Genomic DNA, 8817 nt, shown 5'->3' on the forward strand with positions numbered 1-8817 from the left:
CTTTGTTTTCTTTTACCCACAAGGGACACAAACAACTGGGAACTGTGAAAATACCAGAGTGGGACTCAAAGAGGAGGCATCCCAACAGTAGAAACAGAGAGACAAATTTCACTTTGCTATAGCAGAGAAGCCACAAGTTGCTGCATATTTGTATTACTTTTTTTCATTATTTTCACTTCTTTTATATTTTAATAGTATCTTTATATTCCTCCTCTTTCTGTATAGGCTTCTTAGTCTTGGCTGGTTATATTGTATTATTTGACAGGTTTCCCCTGTTCTCTCCTCCACGGTGTATTGCTAATTTTCTATACTTCATGCCACTTGTGTTCCTTTAGCACACTACTCAAAGGTCTATACCCTCTTTTCAGACACATCACATAGAGTCTGTCATATGATTGTTGCTCTAATATTATTGTAAATAATAACTGCTTTATAAACTGTAAATGCTTCACAACACATCTCCCAGATCTTAGCCCACTTTACAGGTTCCTGAATTCTATTACTGTAGTGATTAACTCTATTTGCTCACACACTACACCTATTTACTATCCTTTACTCTCACTTTACCTCAAAATCTGACTGCCCGCAACCTCACTGCTTTCTAGATCCAACTCACAAGTCTTCCCTCCCCAACAAGAGACTTACCTTTTGTCCATCCTTTCTTAAAAGTGGCAAGTTGGGTTGAAGATTATGGTTAACACTATATATAGCCTAAAGATCTGTCTCTTCTCTACTGACTGTGACTGTAAATATCATAAAATACTCTTCTGCTGTCATAAACTATTTTGCCTCCCCCTCCAACTGATCACACACACACACAAAAAGGAGTAGGTGGAAGCGGAGAACATCAAGATACCTGAAGGAGACTGCACCACTGAATTCCACAGGTATTCCACAACAGAAGTTCACACCATAAACCCAGGGAGTCAGTACAGATCAATTTAAGAATCTGAGGCAAACAAGAAGAGTCTCACAAACAATGGGAAGACAAACAATCCCCAAATGAAAGAAAAGGAGGAAGCCCCAGAAAGAATGTTAGATGAAATAGAGGCAAGTCAACTATCAGATATCGAATTCAAAGCACTGGTTATCGGGAAATTCAAAGAGCTCACAATAAGCTACCAGAAACTAGAGGGGAGCTAAAATGAACTCACCACAAACTATATCAACATGAAAAAGGAAATAGAAACTATCAGCAAAGGCAAAGAGGAAATGAAGAATACAATTTCTGAACTGAAGAACACAGTAGAAGGAATCAAAAGCAGGATTGATGAATCAGATCAGATCAGTGAGTTGGAGGACAAAGTAGAAAAAAAACTCCCAGAAAGAGCAAGAAAAGGAAAAGAGGCTCAGAAAGAATAAAGAGGGATTAAGAGAAATACAAGACAATATGAAACATAATATCTGAATAATAGGGATACCAGAAGGAGGAGAAGAACAAGGGATAGAAAACCTATTTAAAAGAGTAATGATGGGAAACTTCCTTAATTTGATGAGAGAAAAAGTCACACAAATCCAAGAATCACAGAGTCCCAATCAAGAGGAACCCAAAGAGGCCCACTTCAAGACACATCATCATTAAAATGGCAAAATTCCAAGACAAAGAGAGAATCTTAAAGGCAGCCAAGGAGAAACAGGAAATAACATACAAGGGAGCTCCAATAAGGTTAGCTACTGACTTCTCAATGGAAACGCTCCAAGCAAGAAGAGAATGGCAAGAAATATTCCAAGTAATGAGAATCAGAGTCCCACAACCAAGGCTACTTTACCCAGCAAGGCTCTCAAGATAGAAGGCCAAATAAAGACGTTCCAAGGGAAAAGAAGTTAAAAATGGGCAAAGGACCTCAATAAACACTTTTTCAAGGAGGACATGCAGAGGACCCAAAGACATAAGAAAAAATGCTCAGCATCACTATCCATCAGAGGGATGCAAATTGAATTCACTATGGGATATCACCTCACACCTGCCAGATTGGCTACCATCAATAAATCAACAAATGACAAGTGCTGCTGAGGGTGTGGAGAAAAGGGGACCCTAGTGTACTGTTGGTGGGATTGCAGACAGATGCAGCCACTGTGGCAAACAGTATGGAATTGCATCAAAAAATTAAAAGTGGACAATGGATCTGCCTTTTGACCCAGTAATTCCACTGCTGGTAATATACCCCAAGAATCCAGAAACACTGAAAGAATTCATGCACCCCTATGTTCATAGCTGTGCTATTTGCAATAGTCAAGATTTGGAAAAAGCTGAAGTGCCCATCAGTAGATGAGTGGATTAAAAAAATACTGTCATACATTTACACAATGGAATATTATACAGCAGAGAGAGAGAGAAGGAATTTCTACCTTTTGCATCAGCATGGTTGGAACTGGAGACTATGATGCTAAGTGAAATATGCCAGTCAGTGAAAGACAAATACCATATTCACTTATAAGAGGAATCTAATGAACAAAATAATGAGCAAAACAGAATCGGAGGCATAAAATCATGGAATAGACTGACAGTGCTAAGTGATGTGGGGTCTGATCGAAAGAAGGTGAAGTGATTAGTCAAAGAACATACATGAAGGGCTCATGGACATAGACAACAGTGTGGGATTGACTACAGAAGGGTGTGGCAGGCTGGGTGGAGGGAGGCCTAGGGGGGAAAAACTGGGACAACTGTATTACCACAAACAATAAAATATTAATTAAAAAAGAAACTCACTGCAATATTATAATGTCCAATACAATTTCTCCAATAGTTCCTTTGCACTTCTTCCACATCACATTTGATATATTCATGGTGGAATCCAGGTAAAGTGCTTTTGTGAAAAGGAAAGCAAGAACAAGACTTATTCTATAAAGTCTCAGGAGGAGCTGGAAGATGATGTGGTGAACTGGGGTTCACTCAGGCATCTCTCAAGTAGCAGTACAGCAGCTCCAGTTAGGGGTCTTTGTAACAGCAGGGATTTAGACCACTTTGCTAGCTGTCAGTCAAACTTTGCTTTATCAGTTGGTGTTCTTGGTAAATTTCTTCAGGGAATTCACTTCAGGGAATTCACTCAGGCTACACAGAAGTCACCAAGTAGTGATTTTGTTTAGTCTACCCACCACACCCCATATAATGTTTTTAACTTTTCTTCTGAAAATGAGAACCTTGGTTCTTAATCCTTAATATAATTTTTTAAATCACCCCCTTGTATGAAAAGTTTCTCAGCTCTGTTTTAACCCCGTCTCTTCCATGAGTGCCCTATTCAGTCCTCTCCAACACTATGGTGGGCATTTTGTCCACATGGAGCTTCCTTACTTTGTTGGGCTCTGGCAGGTCCCACCCCATTCCTCACTGTGCTCTGGCTCTGACACTCATCAGAGAGCCCCCTGCCCACAGGGACTTTCACCTCCCCATAACAGGCTGCCTTCATGGGTTGATATCCCTTCACTGCCTCCTTGCAGTGGGTCTCTGACCCCTTGCTGTGGGCCACCTCAGTTCCCCTTCTACTCCCTGTCCCTCTGCACTGCCAGCACAGATGTTGACTTTGCTCTGCTTTACCTCAACACTAAGAATGTGTTGTTCGGGAAGGGAAGGGAAAGAAAGAAAATGTCAAAAAAAAAAAACAAAAACAAGAAAGAAGGGAAAGATTATTCCTTTTTTAAAAAATAAAAGAAATACAATTGTGGAAGGCGGAATGGGAAATAAGCCTCTCCAACCAATTTAAGAAGGAGTACATATAGGGTTTGGGGGTAAGAACATTCATCTCGTTCACCTGAGTGCTCTTGAAGTGTCTTTTCACACCCTGCAGTATATGAACACTATACTTAGAAGAACACTGATCTAGGCACCACAGGTTAAATAGCAGAATGAAAACACCTAGGAAGAGACTTCCCACCTCAGAATTCTGGCAAACAGACCCTCAAGCCTTTTATTACCATAATTATTGTACCCTAATGTCTACAGTTCTGTTCCCCACTTTCCTCCTGTCCTCTTCCACCCCACTTTCCTGTCAAGAAGCAGAGCTTTCCATCCACTCCTCCTCTGTGCATTAGAACCTCTCACAGAACACTGACTTGATCTTTTATGCAAACTGCCTTCTCCAGCTTTGGGACTGACTATGCTGGGGATCCATCCAAACTTACCTTTGCCTCTACTGTGGGCTGGGTCTCTAATGATCTCTTATAGCTCTGGTTAGAGATTTTTCTTTCACGAGCTGAGGGCTGGGAGGGAGAGGTGATCTGGGTTAGAAGAAGAATGTAGAGGTGCTGAAAGTGGAACTTCATGAGACTGAGATACATTCTCTGATGGACTTTGGACTTGGGCCAGGACTAGGGTGGAAACAAGTACTAAGTTTCAAAAGCAATATTTTGTGCAATTTTATCATCTCTACTTTAGAAATGAAACTGAAAACCAGATGTGTAACTTGGCCAAGGTCATGAAAATAACACATCACTAGACGGATTAAGTCCCTATAAATTAATAGTTAACATCATCAACTGAATCTGAAACGCTGTCTGGCAATCACACTGAAGTCCTTGAACATGCTCTACATCCACTTTCATAACTTTTCTTTCTCTCAAAGCTTCTGCCTCACTGCTATTCTTCTCAGCTGTCTCATTTTATTGACCAAAAGAAGCCATTGAGTAGAAAATGTTCACCTCCTATACATCAAATCTACATACCTATACCCAGTCTGTCCAAAACAAAGCCCAACTTCACCTGTATGTAATTTCTCCTTTACTGTTGTAATGGAGAACATAGCTTTCTATCTCTGTGTTGTAGGCCTTACTATTATTTTATGAGCTTATAGTTTGTATATTAAATCCTGTTCTGCTTGACCTGTCTAGAGATGTTTCTAGTTCCTACATTTTATGTTGACATAAAATAAGTCCTAGCTTTCTTATCCGTTAAATTGGTTTGATAATAATACCTACAACATCTGGGAAGTATGGATTCTTGCTTGGATCTCACACTTTAGAGGCCTAACATCATAAATACACACAAAATGCATTTGTTAAAGAATATGTAGACAGCACTGTCACTGGGTAGTCAGTGCTCAGTATGATGTGTACCCTCAAATGTCCACCCTCATAATTGAGGCCCCAAGGAAACACACCTCCATACTTTTGTCCTATATCCTTAAAACAAAACTATCTGAATGCAGTGGTTTGTATTGTGGTACTTTCACTTTTATTTTTTGGTGCCAATGTCAAATATGGTTTGATATAAGACATTGCATTTTCACTTACAATACAAGGCTTAGAAAGTGCAAGGTTATTTCCTTTCTCTGTGCATGTGTCCCATATCCAAGTGTCAAGAATGCCCAGTTACTCACTACAACAGCTCAGCCTTAAACCTGACATGGAATTGGCTACAAATCTGGGTCTTTCAATGATTGTCTAGAACAAAAACTAAATGTATGTTTAGGTTGCCTTGATCAACTTCTTCATTGGTGGACCCAGCAGAGGCACCACCAGATGGAAGGGATCCCTCCCTCGGGGAGTCCCCAGCCTTTCCTCCGGCTTACCTCCTATGCTCTAGTTCATTGTGGGAATGACAGGGTTTCAGACTTTACTCAGCTCTTTCTGATGATGTTTAAATTCTTCCTTCTCTGCAATCTGATTCTTATCAAACCAGTTAGTGATTTCATTACATTTGTCCAGAATCTCCTGTTTATCCTCATGACTGAGCTTAACTCAAAGTTTTCTGATCTTCAGCAGTTACTTTCTTCAAAGAATTTAAGTAAATTTTTGGAAGATGTCTTGTCCAAATGTTTTTCATCTTCAGCTTTGTACTTCTTACCTTCTTGGACCATGTTCCCTGTATTCTTTGCTCAAGTGGTTCTTATGGATAGTGATGGTAATCTTGTTCTCTTTTCCTGTACTCTTATACACAGAAAAAACATTAAAGATGCCATTGGCATCAATATCAAAGGTGACTTTAATCTGAGGAACATCACAGAGTGCAGGAGGTGAGTCTGTGAGCTCAAACTTGTCAAGTGCAGAGTTACAAACTTGTAATCCTTGATTATGGTGCATTTGTCTTCGTAAACGTGAATGAGCACACCTGCCTGGTGGTCAGAGTAGGTAGTGAAGGTTTGCGTCTGCTGGTAGTGAAGGTAGGGTTGGTAGTGTTGTGCTTGATGAGGACAGTCATGGCTCTGCCAGCAGTTCCAATGCTAAGAGAAAAAGGAGTAACAGCCAAGAGCAGCAAATCTCCAAAGTTTTCAGATTTGTCTCCAGATAGGACAGCTGCACAGTATGCAACAGGCTCGTCGGGGTTAATACTGCCATTCATCTCCTTTACATTGAGGAAGTCCTGTAGAGGATTCTGAAGCATGAGATTAGGAGTAGAACTACCCACCAGGACAATAACATGGATCTGGGACTTGTCTAGCTTGGAATCCTGAAGGGCTTTCTGTACAGTGTCTGGTGTGCCACAGAATAATGAACATTCAGTTCTTCAGATTGAGTATGGGTAATGGGGGTATAGAAGTAGATTCCTTCATACAGTGAGTCAATCTCAGTACTGGCCTGGGTGTTGGAAGAGAGAGTACACTTAGCACATTCACAAGCAGTACGGAGGCAAATGGACAGCCCTCTTGTTCTCACTGATGTCTTCACCATGCTTGCACTTGAACTCTGCAATAAAATGTTTGACCATTTGGTTGTCAAGGACTTTACCACCTAAGTAGCTGTCTCCAGCTATACATTTAACCTCAAAGATCCCATCTTTAATAGTGAGGTTTGATGCATCAAAAGAGCAACCTCCTAAGGCAAAGATCAGCTCCTATTTTCCAGCTCTAACCTTGTTGTGTAAGCTATAAGCAACAGCAACAGCAGTTGGATCCTTGATAATTCCACATTCATTGACACCAGCAATGATTCCAGTGATGTAGAAAGTCACTGGAGTAAAGTGATACTGTGACAACAGCATTGGTCACAGACTTCCCAAGGTAGGCTTCTGTGATTTTCTTCATCTTTGTCAAAACCATAGATAATAGCTTTTCCAGATAGGAACTTTCTGTCTCTTTCTTGTATTCGACTTGGACCTGCCCTCATCATTCATCATCATGCAGGGCCAGTGCTTTATTATATCAGACTGGTAGTTCACGGGCAATGCCAAAGGGAGATAGAATTGAGGGTGGGAAGTGGGGTTGGGTGGGGTGAGAGAAAATGGAGACAACTGTACTTTAATAACAATAATAAAAAACAAAGGTTGTTAATAACTGATGTGATTTATTTAACAGATATAGGCTTATACAGATTGTCTGTTTCTTCTCATGTGAGTTTTGGGAGATTGTATCATTTAAGGAATTAACCCATTTTTGTCTGGGTTATCAAATGTGTGGGCAAAGACTTGTTCATTGTCTGTGTTCATTAACCTTTTAATACCCATGGGATCTGTAGTGATGTCTCCTGTTTCATTTCAGATACTTGTAATTTATGTTCTCCCTCTTTTGTTCTTAGTGAAACTGGCAGAGGCTTACCAATTTTATCAATCTTTCCAAAGAACCTGCTTTAGAAATGTCCTTGTATTTCTCCACTGATTTTCTGTTTTCAATTTCATGGAATTCTGCTCTAATATTTTAAAGATATTTTTATTGAATGTATTGTGGTTACATTGGTTAATTAAATAGGTTTCAGGTATGTAATTCTATAATGCATTTTCTATATATTGTGTATTCATCATCCACAGTTTAGTTTAGTCTTCTTTTGCCACCATTTATCTCCCCTTTTCCCTCTTCTACCTGCTACCACACCCCTTCTCTCTGGTAATCATCATATGGATGTCAGTGTCTACGACTTGGGTATTCTTTGCTTAATCCCCTCAGCTATTTCATCCAGTCCTCAGTTCCCCACCTCAACTGCTGTCAGTCTATTCTCTGTATCTATGAGTCTGTTTCTATTTTTGTTTGATTATTTTGTTCGTTAGATTCCACATGTAAGTGAAATCATATGATATTTCTCTTTCTCTGGCTTATTTCACTTAATGTAATACCCTCGAGGTCCATCTAAGCTGTCACAGAAGGTAAGTATTCCTTCTTTATTATGACTGCATAATATTCCATTGTGTAAATGTACCACAATTTTATTATACACTCATCTACTGATAGGAACTTGGGATGGTTACAAGTGTTTACTATTGTTAATAGCACTGCAGTGAACACAGATAGGGGTTCATATATTCTTTCAAGTCAGTGTTTTGGGTTTCATTGGACTTATCTGATTTTTATTATTTTCTTTCTTCTATTTACTTTTTTCTATTTAATTTCATCTTCTTTTTCTGGTTTCTTAGGTGGAAGGTTAGATTGATTTTAGATCTTTCTTGTTTTCTAATCAATGCATTCAATGCTATAAATTTCCTTCTATGCAGTGCTTTTGCTGTATACTACAAATTTTGATAGACTTTTAATTTTCAGTTCAAAATATTCTTTCCATTCTATTGAGATTTCTTCTTTGGTCCATATGTTATTTAAAAATGCATTGTTTAATCTCCAAGTATTTTGGGATTTTCCAACTATCTCACTGTTACTGATTTTTAGTTTAATTTCATTAGGTTTAAGAGCAGACATTATATGATTTTTATTCTATTAAATTTGTTAGGGTGTATTTTATGCCCCATAATGTGGTTTATGTTGGTGAATACTATATGTAAGCTTGAGAAAAATATCCATTCTGCTGTAACTGAATGAAGTAGTCTATACAGTTCATTATAGGCAATTGATCGATGGTGTTGTTGAGTTCAACTATGTATTACTGCTAGATGTGTCTGTTACTGATAGAGAGATGTTGAACTCTCAAAGTATAATAATGGATTTATTCATTTCTTTTTGTTAC

General features: G+C 39.0%; 1 pseudogene; it reads right to left on the reverse strand.

The window, feature by feature from the left end:
* Positions 1 to 5514: 5514 nt before the first annotated feature.
* On the reverse strand, positions 5515 to 7102 carry LOC118998431 (heat shock cognate 71 kDa protein-like; annotated as a pseudogene).
* Between the last annotated feature and the right edge of the window lie 1715 nt (positions 7103 to 8817).

Source organism: Sturnira hondurensis, unplaced genomic scaffold (genome assembly GCF_014824575.4).
Source record: "Sturnira hondurensis isolate 20B ecotype Veracruz unplaced genomic scaffold, ASM1482457v3 Scaffold0014107, whole genome shotgun sequence".
NCBI lineage: Eukaryota > Metazoa > Chordata > Mammalia > Chiroptera > Phyllostomidae > Sturnira > Sturnira hondurensis.